Here is a 16,932-nt window from a genome sequence, read left to right as displayed (position 1 = left end):
TTACGTTCAGGAGAGAGATACGTCTTACTTCATTGCTTGTGTAGCTCCCCACCACTACCTCAGTGAGGAATACAACAGACTAAAGAAAAAAGAAAAAAAATTCAATTTTTTCCACACGTTTGGTTTACAAACCACAAAAATCCTTGCTTTTAAGTACAACTTGTTATATAAAGAAGCAGGTAGTAATGGCCTATCCTCAAGCTGCAGTACTCTGTATGCATCAGTTACTAAGAACGGCTTATTCTAACAGAGAGTGACCCCTTGAATGCTTGTATCTTTTTTGCCTTAAAATGGTGGCACCACACTTCCTGCACACCGATAACTAAAAAGATGGACTAGAGCTGAGATTCAGTTTCTGGTGATAATTGTCTAACGCCAACTGCCTTCTGGGTCAGCATCTGCCTTCACACTCAAAAACCAATTCACACAAATACTGGATTGCTCACTGGTAGCGAAGAAGCATTTCATGAACTTTGAAAGTGAAGACAGAGCTTCAGGGTTTCAGTCCAGGTCCAAAATTTATGATGTTTTCTGTGCATCACAGTGCAAGGGTGTGTAAGCCAGTCTTAATGGAAAAGCTTTGGTGGCATTCTAGTTAGCTTTGATTTAAAGCTTAATTTAGGTCCTGAAAAGGGTTAGTGCATCTTTACAGCCATCTTGTAATTCTCCAGGAGTCCTGCCATCAAGTTGGCCAAGTCCACATTTCAACACGGCAGGGTCACTTTCAGATCAAAGAGGTACTCAGACAACTACCAAAATCCACTGAGAAAAGGCTTACACCTTGTCCAAAAATCCACCAAAATGGAGGCAGGCAATTCACGTTACTATTCAAGTACATTCAAAGGAGATGCAATGAAAATAATACGTGTTGTATATACATACATTTATATAGTCATTCATGATGTTCAATGAAAACTGAAATCCTAGGTTGAAAGTGGATCTAACTAAATATTTAAAATTGAATATTAGAGCTGAGAGAATAATTGGCAGCAAATAATTCATCTGATGAATTTAGCTTCTTTTTTGGCTTGTGGAGTGTCTGCATACAGATTGCCATTTCCTCAGATTTGATCATTACTATAAATGTTCTCAGTTTTATAGTGTAATTCTTTCCCTGTATAGGTTGACGGTGAGGAGTCTCCAGTGCTTTCCTGACACTTCATACCTGAAGTTTGATCTGTGAATTTTAGCTGCGAGCAGCTGCACACTTAACACGGTATTTGCTCTGACCCACAGTTTGATGTGCATGTCCTGTTTGAAAATTTGAGCATGCCAGCTCAGCACTTAGTTTTTACAAGCACTTGTGTGGGTGAAAGCTGACCGCTAAAGTATCAGGAAAAAGCAAATAATAAGCAGAAAGTATTGCAGAAAGATGCTCACTTTTAAATATTAGCAAATCCTCAACAAAGGTCTGAAGAAGGCTTTTCACCTCTCCTTAGTCTAAGCGCCTCCAACAATAGCTCTTAATTAGTTCAAAGTAGAGGATACAGTGTTACTGGAATCAATACCAAAACCTCAAGTATTTCTGCAGCTGGGATGGAGTAAGCCCACATACAAGTACAGGCTGGAGGCCAACAGGATAGAAAGCAGCTTTGTAGAAAAAGCAGCTGACGGCCTGGTGGACAACATGCTGAACACGAGTGAGCAGCGTCCCTTGCAGCCAAGGTGGCCAGTTGCTCCCAGGGCTGCATTTGCAGCCAGGGCAGCCAGCCGCACACTGGGCTCCATTTGCAGGCCTGTAGCCAGTAGGACAAGGGAGGTGATGACTCCCCATTCATTCAGCCCTGATAAGACTGTATCTGGAGTGTGGTGTCCATTTCTGGGTTCCTCTGCACAGAAAATAAAGACACTGACATACTGGAGCAAGTAAAGCAGAGGCCACCAATATGACTAGAGAGGTGGAAAAACGTAACACGAGGAGCAGCTGAAGCAATTGGGTTTGTTCAGTCCAAAGAAGAGAAAGTGAGAGAGAGATGTTACTGCTGTCTACTGTAACCTAATACGAAGGTATAAAGAAATGGAGTCAGACTTTTCTTGGAGGTGCACAGTGATGAGACAAGAGGCTATGTACACAAGCTACAACTCGGGAAAATCCAATTGGATATTAGGAAAAGCTTTTTTCACTGTAAGGTTGGAAAATACAGGAGCAGGTTGCGCAAAAAGGCTGTGGAGTGTCCATGCTTGGAGATAGTGAAAACCCAACTGGACACGGCTCTGAGCAACCTGCTCTCACCAGACATGCTCAGAGTAGGAGGTAGGACTGTATGACCTTTGGAGGTCCCTTCCAACCTACATGCTTCTATGATTCCCTGATACTTTAATAAATATTTTTCCAGTGCTTGGAGCAAGTCCAAAATATTTTTATGTCCCCGATCTGTATTTCTGTAAGAATGTAAAGATTTTCATAGTAATTTCTGCCTATGGAGAGATTTTGAATGTTAAAATCCACCCCACCAGAGCTAGATTAGTGGCTAAATGAAGGCAACAAAACCAAAGGTGCAAAATTCTTTAAGAGTCGGGTTCTCTGTGAGCATATCTCAGCGCAGCACGACTGACTTATGGCCACCCTGGTTTACACCAGCAGAGAGTTCTCCATTGAATCTTAAGACTGCATAAATGAATGTGTTTCACAGTTAACATAACCTCATATATAGTACACCTATTTTGAAGACATCCAAAAAGTTCTGTCTTTCTCGGTGTTGTACCATAGTAGGAACCTATGTGCACCTCCTGTGATCTCTGGCTTGCAATATTATTGTGTCTGATGCAGAATTATTAGGTAGTGAAATAAACTTCAGCTTTTAATGACTAAATGTCATGCAAGAGGATGCTGGACTTGAAAGCCAGCAGAAAAGCCCTAGGCTGTTTCAGAATTCAGATTCAAATTATTCAGTTATCTGTACTCCTCTCAGATATCTATAAATATCTACACTCCACGGGGTGCTCATGCAATTTCTGATGGTTTACCAGACTGAAGCCACCTCCTCAACTGTAGGTTAGAGTTGTAACTCCTTGATATCGATGAAAAGGCAAGGGACTTAGTTATGAAGGTCATTTTTCAACTGAACAGTTAACTGGAGGGCACCACAGAATGAGTTTAGCTCTCTTTTGTCTCACAAATTTTGCAATCAAAGAATATAAACATGAACAAAGCCATTAAGGAGACCTCTTCTTGCCGAATACTCTGGAAAAAAATTTAACTAACTTAATAAGGTAAAAAATTAGAACATTTTCATTAACACGAAATGTTCTTTTTAATTAGGATTTTGCAAGCTAAGTCTCCTAATGAATGAAGGAATGGAACTTCAAAATGATTTGAATTGCTTATTTTTTTTTCCCTCTCGCTGAGAACAAATGTAACTTTTTGCAAAATAAATTCAGTTGGTAATTGGAGACTTTCTAATTAACTATTTCATGGATTGAGTTTTCATAGGCCTATAAAAATGAATTGCTATGAGACGGCTGCTCTCCTAACTAATCGTCAAGAGCTCTGAGTGCTCTAAGAATGCAGCCAGTGCAAACCATGCTGAGACATATGCGGTGGCAAGAGGTATAGGCAATTTACTCCTGCACAAAGTGGGTGCAAAACAGGTCCAGGGGATGATTGTCCTCTTTTGAAGGAAGCAGTTACAGGGCACAGATGCTAATTATTATAGGGACACATTTATTGGAGGGACCAACATAGCTGTAGTACTCCACTAGCACCACTACGCGTGCTGTGGCAGGAGGTACCTGATGTTGCTCTGGTGTGGCTGCTTTGCCAGCATCAGTGTTGGGCCCACACCGTATAAGGTGCTAAGGAGAGGAAAGATAGCTTTTATAGGGATGTGAAGGAAGGCTCCCGTGTGACAAGCTCTAGCAGCCACAGAGCCAACACGCACTGGCTATGCCACACTATAACGCCCTGCCTGATACCACACGACCAGTACTAGCATGACAGACCATCAACAAACGTGAAGCAAATGAACCCAGTTGAACACTTAGCATCTGGACACAGCTGGTAGGACCTGGCCACAACAGAGGAAGTGTGGAGGGTGTCATCAGAGTTGGTGACTGCCCCTCCGCACATACAGCAACTGCACAAATCTCTGCACTGGAGCCAAGCTGAACTGAGCAGTCCACAGGTGTTGCACAGCACTGCATGAGCCCGTCCTGCAGACACCAGAGACACATGTTCAGTGCCACCGACTACCAAGGACAAGCTCAGGTGAGTGCAACACCTTCCCCAGTACTTCCAGCCCTAATGATGGCAAGCAAGTCTCTCTGTCCGTGATACATCCGTACCCAGCAGGCTGCCTCCCAAGGAACCACATGAGGGAACAGACGCTGCTAGAAAACATCATCCTGAAATGCCAACAGAAAAAGCATAAGCTATGGGTCTTCAGTTAAAAGACAAAAGTAGTCTAAAGCTGGCAGACTTGGTAGATCCCTGTGCAACAGAGATGAGACGGTGCTTTTGACCTAAAGCTCTGGCTCCCTTGTTGCAGCAGCTTCAGAAACCTTTTATATGGGCTAATATGATCACACTACTACATGCTATGCCAGAACAGGCTATAAAACCAATTGCCAGATGACACTATGAACCAGAGAAATGCACTTGATCTACAGAGATTGGAAGCTTGAGCAGATGGGCTAAGACAGACAGAACACTGTGATATACAAGACAGGTCAAAGCAAAGTCGTGGGAATGGGGCTGGATATTTTCAGAATTAGTAAAATCTGTTTTTCCTAAAACAAAACATTAGCAAGCAGTAAGAAAATGAGGCACAGCTAATTATAAATGTAATACATGGGTAGCTGCTTGCTACTGCTCACAGACTTCAGCCCAGCTCTACACTCTCAGGCTTCTAACTCTAACTGTGTTTTTAATATGCATTAAAATCTCAATGGTAGTCCTCTAGCTCAAGATATGGAGAAACCTGGACTTTGGGTTTGGAAGGCTAGGGTAATATCTCCATTAATGCCCATTAAAACACAAATGAGGTCTGTTTAACCTTTTTGTTCTTCTTTGAGAAATGAGCAGGTTTGTTTGCAGTAAGTGTGGGAGCACTCACACTCCCATGTTCAGCAAAGGGGTACAAGTGGTAAGAAGGCAGTGACCCTTTACTAAATGAGTCATCCTAGACACAATATATGAGGGGAGAAAAAACCCAAAACGTATCCTAATAAACAGAATACTGGAAAGCAAAGGTATAGTGAAGGCAAAGGTTATGATAAAACAGAGATTTTGGTCAGATGTCTTAATCTATTTACACAGCAGGAGATTTTCAACGAATCGCATTGCAAGATTAGAAATTAATTACTCTGAAAACAGACATTGAAGTCCAGGAACACAGAGCAAACACACACATCATTTGTACCAAGAACCCAGCACTAAAAGCAAAACCTAAGTGTTATTTGATGTCATGGTGGCCACACACTAATATAGAATAGAATAGTTCCCATCGGAAGGGACCCACAATGATCATCTAGTCCAACTGTCCCTATACAACACAGTAAGACATGAAGTTGTGGGATAGGAAGGCCCATATAGGGTCTATCTGAAACAGAAAATACGCATGTCCTAAAATGGTGTAAAATTTATCAAATAAACATAATGCAGTAGATATTAAAGAACTTTACAAGATGTTTAACAGATTGGAATTATTTAAGGATATATCATACATACAAGTATTCAGCCAAAAATACATGCACGTGCATAAGATTTCATTAGACAATTAGAAAAGATGTTAAATCTGAACTTTCCTGGAAGGTAAAGTCAGATCATATTCAGTGTTTGCAGATATCATCTATTTAAGTTAAGAGTGTAATCACTTAAATAAGTGACTGAAGAAGTACAAGATTCAGATGTGGAAGATGGTAATGCTGAGTACAGTCCCAGAAAAACAATCATTCTATTTTCCTGCAGACCAGAAGAATGGGCAGATCCTAATGCTATACTTACGTTTAGAAAAAAGTATCTGCAGGTATTTTTTCAGACAGTTTTCTTCCTGGACGCCCACTGTTTTACATGATCAGCTTCAGATTAGAAGCAAATGAGATGCTATCACACATGGGGCACTGTGGATGGGATCATGTTACCCCAGATAGACTTTTTTTCTATTTGTCTCATGCCATTCTCGGGCCAGGGAAGGATACACAAGACTGAGACTCAGCAGAGGCTGGCCCCATTCCTTTTTGCACCACAAAGATATATATAAGTAGCTGAAACTGGCTTCAGTGGATCTTTACACCAGCTGAAAATCTGCTCCAAGTACCCTGCAGGCGAGGAGAATCTGCCCCACGCGTGCAGGATTCATGCAGCTCTGGAATGCTGGAAAGCCAGCTGCAGGAAACAGTGCACTGGCCTTATGCTGTAGGTGCTCCTGGGTGGCAGGGGGTATTTCTATTTGTTTTCTCTCGTTCTGTCCTTTGTTTACTTTTGTGCGTAGGCTGATGGCTGGGTGCTTTTCAAAAATACAAACACCTCTCCCCAGAGACCACACATCCTGTAGCACAGTACAGTGCAGTGCTGGCTGCAGAACCCTTTTTGTATTCCTTGTGCACTGGGCAGGGATTTTTTCATTTCATGCATCATCCATAACTTGCTGCAGCAATTCCAAAAATCTCTACCACGCTCACATGAATACGAATAATTTAAATTCACATTTTTGCTTTTGGAAATTTATCATCATAGAAATCGGGCTCATAAAGCAACTGTATTTCTGAAATTTCTCACAGAATAATCAAGTGATGGCACTGCCCAACAAAACAGCCTATTTGCATTGGTATCATACAGGCACTTTGAGCTATGACTCCATTTCACAAGAAGGTCAGCTACTGACATAAATCTGTCACCAGTATTACTGCTCACTCTACTGTTTTTTCTTTGATGCTTCTTTATATAGACTAATTTAATAAGCAATTAAAAAACAAAGGGGCTGTTGCTGAGGGTATAGGTAGGTATCTTTTCTCTGCCAATGGCCAGTAGCAAATGCTTTGGAGGAGCTTACAAGCAATGTTGCTGTGGACAGTTATGGAAGAATTGGCTTGGAGTGGATGTTACTCCTTAGCCCCCAATAGTGTCCACTGGGTTTTGGTCAAAGAACAAGATATTGCATTTTTTAAACATCATTGTGAATATAGGTGTTTAATCCTCCTTGACTTCACAGAAACTGTTAGCTTTCAGAAAAAGCAAAGCAAATTATAACTTTACCATAAGCAATGAGTTCCACAGTTTCTCAATTTTAAACGCATCAGCCTTTGAGAACCAAAAGTCACCCTCACCTCCTGCCACGGGGGCAAGGGCAGCTGACAGGAATGCCCAGGTCACAAGCCACCTGTCACAAGAGCCACCCGGAGGCTGCTGCTTCACAAGCTGGTGCTTCCCCAAATCCTGTGTGCACCAGGTAACTCTAGCTGTGTGTGCATGTCAAGGCTCTGTGCCTGCCACTGCCTCTACAACTGCTCCATAGCACAGGGGTTGTGCAAGGAGAATTAGGTCTATGTTTTGCACTATAAAAATTTTTTTGTAACTGAGCTTACTCCCTTTCCAAGCGCATTTATCTGTATTACATTCAACTGAGTGCTTCCACACCCAGCCACGCTTACAGGAAAAAAGTGAGAAGCTAGAAAAGAGCGGAAGGGAAGAAATGAATTGCAGTGGCTTTCCTGTTGAGCTCATGGCTGGCAGAGGGCCTGCTCGGGATTCCAGAAACTGGGCACACCAGCTCCTCAAAAGATGCTAAAGAAGTTTGTCTTACACACAGAGTGTTTAAGACAACCCTCCTAAATTTGTCATTCTAGCAACAAAGTCTCCACTGGCAAAAAAGATACGGACTTAAAAGCTTTTCAGGAAGACAGGCAACATTATTTAGCACCTACCCAGCTGAAAACTTAAATCAAGTTTGAACCCTGTTATTCCTTTCTTCATTAGTGGAACAAAAAAATCTCAAGTTTTTCCTGTTACCAACCTGCTGATGGAAGTGGTGGGGTATCCTCGGGTACCGTTCCGGCTGCCCATGTGGCGTGCCCCAAAGGGGTTTGTCACAAAGCACACTGTAACTCCTGCCAGCCAGGCACCAATGCTGCCTGCTGCCTCAAGGAGTTTTATCTAAAAATAGAAGCCGCTTAAGAAAAATGACCACTTCTTTAGAAGAACAGTCAGTTTCTCTCTGAATCAATTTAAGCCCGAGCACATCAATGAGATAGAGCTTGACCTAAAGAGCTCCACAGAAATCAAGACCTAAGGTAAAGGTGTGCCAGTAATATGGAAGAAGATAAGGAGACTATGGGCCTGATCCAAAGGCCATTAGGTCAGTGGCAAGCTTTAATATTGATGTAAATGGACTCTGGAACAGGCCATGCTAGAGAAAAGAGTACTCCTTATTATAAAAATAAGCAGCCATTAGAAATGGGCCAGAAGTTAAGGGAAATTTTTTGCAGGCAAAACTTCCTTCCATTTTTTCCAGCATCTCAGCAAAGGACTGGGCCATTTGGCCCCATAAATGAGCAGGCACTATGTTGCTACCTCATCCCAAGTGAGTGCCCAGAGGTCAGAAGACTCTGGTTCCTGCACCAGGAGCTGGAGTTCACCGTAGCACATGGGTACAGTTTGCACAAACTGTTTCCACAGCTAAAACGTGGACTCTCCGGTCCAGCTGTGCTTGCTACACCTTTAGGTGCTTCATTAGCATAGCTGGGCACCCAGTCAGCAACACTGCCCACCTGAATTACTACATACATCCATTTTGCCTGAGCGACTGCAGGAATCCATTCCCAGCTCACCAGGGAGTGGTGATGATTCGAATAACGAGAGAGGAGCTGGGTGGTGGTAGTGAATGCTAAACCTTCACCCACCCCACCCCACTCCACCTTGAGCTGCTGTTTGCCAGTGGGTGCAAAGGCATTTTTTGACTCAGGTATAATAGTCACTAAGTTGGGAAGAGAATGCAAATGTTTACTCCTTAGTGGTGAGACAAAAAATACAACCATAATTCTCACCCTTTCTGGCCCATGCTGAATATTCCTCGCTGAAGCTGTGTCATGGTTTAACCCCAGCCAGCAACTAGCACTACGCAGCTGCTCACTCACTCCTCCCCCCCCCCACCCCTGGTGGGATGGGGGGGAGAATTGAAAACAAGTAAAACTTGAGATAAGAACAGTTTAATAATTGAGATAAAAAATAAAATATAATAATAGTAATGAAAAGGAAGATAACAAAAAGAGAGTGAAATATAACCCAAGAAATACAAGTGATGCACAATGCAATTGCTCACCACCCACTGACCGATGCCCCAGCAGCGATCCGAGCCTCCCAGCCAACTCCACCCTGTTTATATACTGAGCATGATGTTCCATGGTATGGAATACACCTTCGGCTAGTTCAGCTCAGCTGTCCTGGCTATGCTCCCTCCCAGCTTCTTGCACACCTGCTCGCTGGCAGAGCATAGGAAACTGAAAAATCCTTAACTTAGGATAAGCGCTACTGAGCTACAACTAAAACATCAGTGTGTTATCAACATTATTCTCACACTAAATCCAAAACACAACACTATACCAGTTACTAGGAAGAAAATTGACTCTATCCCAGCCAAAACCAGGACAAGGTGTTAAACTGACAAGGTTGTTCTGTTGACAAGATATGAAAAAGCAAATGTTCTGTAATTGAATACCATGTGCCTCACCACAAAGAAAAATAACACAATTCTCTCAGAGATAAAATAAAGGATATACTAAGAGAGTATTGTTAAACTAGCTTACTATGCTAAAACAATGAGGAGAGAGGGAATATTCAAGACACCCTGTTGGCTACGATATAATTGGCTTGTTAGGGAAATGTGCACACATGGACACATCTGAAGGAAACAGGAGATCACAACACGCCACAACCTGCAGAACAGCACAGACTTCGGGCACAGCTTACAGACACTGCTGCCTAACTGCAGGAGTTGATGATGGGACAGAAAGTGTGTTTGCGAGCCTTGATAACTAGCGCACATAGCTGTATCCAACTGGCCCCACGGCTTGCAATTCAGGTTCTCTTGTGCGTGGTTTTCCGCGTGCTAGCTGAGGGGCACTATTCCTCTGTGACCCCGGCAGGAATCGTGTCTAGCTGTGAGATAGCTGCGCCATGCTCTCTGGCTCAGGAGCTGCCAGTTTGCCTTAAAGTATTAGAGCAGCATTATATTGATTACTGCTTGATATTTGCAGGTCTACAAAATGTCCAAGGAGACACAGGAAAGTTTAGAGACTTTTAATTTGTTGTACCAAAGCTTTTCTGATGGTCCCAGAAGATTACACATTTATGAAGAAGGGCAGCAACTATAAAAGCTTATTGTTTGCACTCAGCCAAACTTCATGGATTTTTTAAGTATGACAAAAGAGAAAATGAGTTACACAGATTTTCAATAACTTGAACACCAATCTCTGCTGTCCAAAGGGATTTACTCCAGTGTTCTTTCTTTGTCTACCTTGGCCTGGCTTTAAGGGTTTATCCTTGTAAACGACATCAGTAGTTACAGTTAACAGGTCCAAATGAAGCTGTGGGGCTGAGATCCCTCTTGTCCTGATGTGCTAGATGCTCCAGGGAGAAGACTAAAGATAGCAAGAGAAACTTTGTCAAGGTAGACTCACCGCGGAAGATAGGAGCAAGTAGTGCGCGTAGCCCTTCCTTTCGCTTCAATGACAAATCAGAGGTACCAAGAGGATTCTCTCATCAGAGAGCAATGGCACGAAGTGAGATTAAGGTAGCAAGCCATTTTGCTTTTATGTGTTCAGCTAAAGAACAAGGTCAAAGACATAAGGTCTTAAAACTTTTAATTAAGTGACAGTGGAATTATTTGCTTGCTCCTGGATTACACTGATGCAAGCCAGCATGAAAACTGCTATTTGACATTTCCCTTGATTTCTGCTGCTCTTTGATGGGGGTACACAGTAAATTGTTTTCAGGTACAAACTTGCCGTAGCTACTGACAGGGATGCAAGATGCTTCTAAAATCTTCCCCACTCCCTCTTTTACTGAAATGGCAGAAAGGCATTAAAGAAATAAAAAAGAAGCATTACTGCAATAGAAGCTAGTGTGGCTACAGAAAAGTATGTTGCAGATTGGGGGTGAGGAATAAACATAAGGCAAGTACAGATATTTTCTTTGAGAGCCATGCATGAGAAGTCTCACATCACTGGAAAACAATGGGTCATAAAAGGACCCTGTGCAGTCCCTATTTGATGGACATTGAGTAGCACCTTGTTTGGCAATACTGATGCATGCATGAGCACATCAGGTGGCTCTGAAGGGTCAGACTGGTCCCTGGGCATGCAGCCCTGGGAGCATCCAGCCTCCAAATGTATGTGGTGCAGCAGAAGCGGGCCCCACAGCCACGAAACAGAGCATAAAATGCATGGTTGTGGTAAGAATCAAACTAAAATGTGATTTAAAAAAAGAGTAGTGTTCTGGTTTCTGAGCCTTCTACTTTATTTTTATTTGTTTTTATGCTCCTGTAAGTAAAATCAACAACTTCTTTTTCCCCAATAAACTGAAATTTTGCAGACCATTAATCCATAATATGGACAAAAGCCTTTGGGTGCATGTGAAACAAAATGAAAAATGGTCAGCCTGGTTCTTCCAGGAAAGCTGATACTTCACATGAGCAGTAAAGATTTTCCAACAAGCAGCAGTACACACGTTTCAGTGCAGACCCACAGTGACTGCGTTAGCATGGTAGAGGGTAATGGCTCTGAATATCATTTATGCACACTTAACTACCATTTAGTTAATGTTTATGCAGCATTTTGAAAATGTAAAGTGCTATAAAGATGCCAAATGTTATTATTATTAATAATCCTAGTGATAAATATGACTCAAAATTCTACACTCTATCCTTGTCCTTCATGTCAAAGGGATGTTTGCACATATAATAAGGACTGCAATTCAGCAAGATACTTACAGTGTATGCGTTACTTAGAGTTCATGAGTTTTAAACATAAGGGAATAAAGGACTAACTGGTTTCTCCCTAAGTTTACTGAGTGTTACAAAAATACAAATGAAGATGGAAGATTATGTTAAAATCCTGCTTTTAAAAATGCTGGGTCAGAGCTCTGCCGTAACATTTAAAAGCCTATTTAGCAAGCCACGCAGGTCAACACGTTTTAATGAAATGTGTTTTCTTTTCAATGAATGTAAAAGAGGGCACAGAAAAGGACTTGAAGCCAGCAATAGGGGTATCTGCTGTCTGCTATGTTTCCACTGCACCCACCACTACAGCAGCTGGCTGTCCATACTTAGACCATCCAAGCCCCCAAACCTGTGCCTCCTCACATCTTCACTTCATCCCTCAGAGGAGGCCTGCCAACCACGGAGCCCGCTGTCACAGAAAGAATTATTCCCTCAGTGATTTTCCTGTTTCTCTAAACCACTTCTATTTGCAACTGCAGCACCGCATCAAAAAGGCAAGTAGGAACCACCTCACAAGTCACTAAGGCTCCAAGACACGGGTCCGCCATGAGTGCTTGCCATCACAGTGGATTACACTTATTGCATTAGACCTCACCAGGGAAAATAATCTGTGAGTCAAGGCCTTTGGTCTCTCCGTTTATATTCACAAAGAAACCTTCTGGTGCTCTCAGAGAATTGGCTGTTATTTCAAGGAGGTGATCAGCTCGTGAGGAAGTGCTAAGTAAGGACAGGGAAATTTTTTTTTCCATAGGTTTTTCTCAGGTTTGGAGCCGCCTTTGTGATTGCAGTGGCTTCACCACTGAGACTGAATATGAAGTTACTTCTCCGAGAGAAACATCTGCCATTCCGCTTACTGGAAAACCAAAAGGAAAAGACAGCTTTCTAAAAGAAGATCTTTTAAATATCTTCACTCACTTCACCAAACTAGATTTTCCAGGGAGTTCAGCTCCCATTCCGGTGTTCTGTTGCAGTGGTTGGATACTGAGCTCTTAGACACTTCGTCCAGACCTTGAGACTGGGGACACAGGTAGAGAAGATGTGGCTAAATCCCCCCTTTGAAGGCTTTCTCCAAGACTTAAAAAACTATCTTAGTTTAAAAAAGGAAAATGAGGGAAAAAAATCCCACAGAGACAGCCTGATCTTCTACTTGCTCACACTGGTATAAATCAAGAATAACCCCGTGGACTTTGTAGGACTTACACAAGTATAAAACTGCTAGAAATGAAAGGTTCACATTTCCTAACTTCAGCAGTTGGCTCGGTTTTCTTTAAATAGCTTCATTAATAAATACTTTTTAAAAAGAAAAAAAAAAGTGCTCTTCCACCCCCAATACTAATTGCTAGTGCTCAGATTTAATCTTCAGCATTTATTGTGCTTCACCAAATCCCTAATAATCACCCCAGAAGACTCCTTAACATTGTTATATAATGGGAAACAAGGGCAGGGTATTACTTTTTCATGTACAAAGATGTTTCATCAGGAGGCCAGATTTCTTCTATGCAGCTAAAGTACATAGAGCCTGACACTTTTAATTTCTTCCGTAATTGTGTCACGAGAGGGGTTTATGTCACTGTGCCTCTTTGCTGAATTCCAAGAGGCTCAATGCTATTCCCATGGTCATCGCCTCCTGCCTCTACTTTAAAATAATGAAGATTTGGGCTGAAATAAATTTGAAGATATCAAATAAGGACCCCTTGAGTTCCAGGGAAAGAAAATAAAGCAGCTTTTATTAAACTTGTTATGAGACCTTTCATGACCACTATTCTCGCTGTTCTCTTTGCTCAAAGCCTTTAGAGAATGGTCTCACTTTAGCCTAAACTCAGCTCTTTCTCAGCTCTCTAAGCCTCTGTAAAATTGAAGGACATTCACTCCAACACACGTCTTTAATAACTCAGTATGATTTAAACTTTCAATCTGCATTCCTGATTTCTGTAATAATTGAAAGGAATGCATTAGCAGCAGAAAAAAAACCCCACTTTTGCTTCATAAACTTTACCTTCATTGCCTCAGATTTTCAGCAGTTCTCAATATGTAAGTTTAATGGCGTGACCCTAACAAGAAACGATCAGCAAATGAAACGAACCAGTGTGTAGCTGCTCCACACGGCTACAAGTGTCAGCTGTGGCCTGCCTGCCATTAATTTTATTGTAACTCATTTCTTCAGGTTGAGTACAGCACGATTTAATGTTCCCATTCTCCCATTCCTGTTCTGCATGACAAATTGTTTTAATAAACATAAACCGGGTAATAATAAAGTAATAATAAGCCTAGCACTCACCTTATATCACTGCAGTTAAATTCTCCCACAAGCCAGCGCTGGTTACAGTGACAATTACAGTCGGGCCAATCCGCAGCCAGGCAAGCACAATGGACAGATTTAATATCGTTTGTAAATATGATTAGTGTGCTGTCATGTTATTGCAGCCTGGTATTTACATTTCTCTCTGGGGTTATTCACTACACCAAATCAACATTAAATAGTGCTCCCTTCTCTTCCCCTTAAATCAAATATACCTTTCTTTGTGCTCCACTCAGAAGTTAATGAAGAAAATGGCATCGATTGTTAATATTCAGGGATCAATCAGTGCTTTACATACCTCTTTTTTTAAACAGATGTATGTCTGTCTGTATAACCCTGGAAGATTTCTTTCGAAATTCATAATTTCCCCCCTTCCTCCTCCCCCTCCACACACACTCTTTAACATCAACACTCGTCTGCTTACTCTCTTATGAAAAATGTTCAAATAATGAATGGCTGTTGTTTACAGAAGTAATTTCATGCTACATTTCCATTATTGCCTGGATTTGTTTAGCTTCTCAAGCTTCCCCATTTCCCTGCAATGAACTTTTAAGGAAATATAACCAGCTTTCACTGTTTATGCCATTATGTTTATAATAGAAGCCGCTCTCATTTGTGACATATTGCAACACTTCATAACTGTGTGCAAATAAGCATCCTTAAACTTGTTAAGGTCAATTAATCATTGTACAAAAGCTTTTTTAGCTAGGACTTCCACCAGCATAAATCCAGCCGCGTAGCAGGGTAATGAAAGGGCTCTAGTGTGGACTCGGGTCCTACATGGCACAATTGTGTGCTTCAGATGTTAATAAAACTGCCTGCAGATGACACAGGTCTTTTTCTCCAAAGTTATTTGGTTCCTGTGGTCAGGCAGCACAAGCTGAATACCTGCAGCCCAAGTCAAGGAAGGACTCCGGTGGACAAGAATTTGTAATTACTTTAGTGACGAATTCCCACCAACCTAACAATTTTTAAAGCCACTTTTTTGACAACAAAAGCAAGGAATCAAGCTGGAGGACAGCCTGCTGAGTTTGGACCCACGGCATTTCACTGGACAGGAATCAACACATGAAACACTATGCAACAAGTACCTATTTCAAGACATCACAGAGGACACCATCAACAGCCACGGCTGTTCAGGCACATGTATCATTTGACAGCGTGGAGCCCTGGCCTCCTCCGGCTGCTGTGTTAACTGCTCTGGGAGGAAGGGGTCTCTGGGGGGGCGGCAGTGACGGTACCGACCACCTGAGAGCTGCCAGGTGCGAACACTGATGATAGAAAGGGGTCTCATTAATTAGTATCAATCTTCTCCATACACAGCCATGGCACACACAAAGACTCGCTCTTGCTCTTCATGCAGCTAAGAAAGAGGAAACATTGACGTGGTTTATATTTATGCTTCCATTTTCAGCAAACGGGTTCTCATCTCCTGCACTTTTGACTGAATCAAGACTTACGTCTGAAATTTAAGATATGCCTTAATCAGACTCAATAGGTTTTCTGCATGCCCCAGGCTTAGCAATGTCATGGTGTCTGGGTGCATGTAAAATAAGCCTGGTCTGTGTCGTTGGACTTTGCCTGATGTGTAAAAACAATGACAATAAACCCCCACCACAACCTCAAATAAACAGTAATAGCAAAATTCAGTGAAATCTTTAATACTAATGGAAAATTAAAATACATAGGATACTGCAGTTTCTGAGGGTGCCCATGTGCATGCACGTACTTCATGCATTCACTAGCATTTTACTTGCGCTTACTTTTTCATGCAAATTAGAATATAAAGAGATACCCCATGTTAGAAATCTAGCCCCTGATCAAGGCCAAAATGCATGGTGAAGACTGATAATCAGGTACCTGTAATAATTACAAAGCTGATGCACACTCTGTCATTTACTGCAAGTTAACTTTCCCATACTATGAGTTTAAGTTAGGACAAGGGGAAAGAAACATGATTTAAAGAAAGCATTAACAGTCAGTCAGCGACTGTAGCTATTTTGTAGGGGATGTAGATAATCTGGAGACAAAAGCAGGACATTTTAAAGACCTATCTCTAGTTGTGGCTTTATTGAAAATGATAGATTTAAGAATGTGATTCATATGGTCACCCAGGGGGCATGGATCTGACTTACTGTGACTTGCTGATATTATTTATTTAGAAGAGTCAAATGTCACAGCAAAATATTTCTCCTAAAATGTGTATTTACTGAATTTTCCTTTCAGAGCTCAGCCAGGTGACAGCTGGAGAGGGGTGTCTGTGCATGTGTGGAAAAAAAAGAGGGGGAAGAACTGGGGTGTTACTAAACACAAGATCACAGTACTCGAAACATCCTACTGAGATCAGAAGAATTGTGAAGCATACTGAGGTGGTACTCTAGCTATTCATTAACTGCCTGTATCAGCCGGCCCGGAGATTAGAGCTTAATGCAATGGTGAAGTAAGTGTCCATATCACAGTAGCCATGGAGGAATAGCGAGATGTAATGAAACTGAATAGCTAGCCATTGAAAGTTGAAAAATATATTGATTTTTCAGTGCTTGATCACCCAGGAGGCTTTATCAGGTATGAATACTTGGGAACCATCTGCTAACTCTGTAATGGTATTTTAGGATTTGTGACAGACACCAGCAAAAATAAAACTGCGTGTTAGAAAATAACAGAAAGTGAAGCCTGCTTCTCTGTAATGCATTCCACTGC

The sequence above is a fragment of the Gymnogyps californianus genome, chromosome 5, assembly GCF_018139145.2.
Source record: "Gymnogyps californianus isolate 813 chromosome 5, ASM1813914v2, whole genome shotgun sequence".
Taxonomy (NCBI): domain Eukaryota; kingdom Metazoa; phylum Chordata; class Aves; order Accipitriformes; family Cathartidae; genus Gymnogyps; species Gymnogyps californianus.
Note: the sequence above shows the minus strand (reverse complement) of the source record.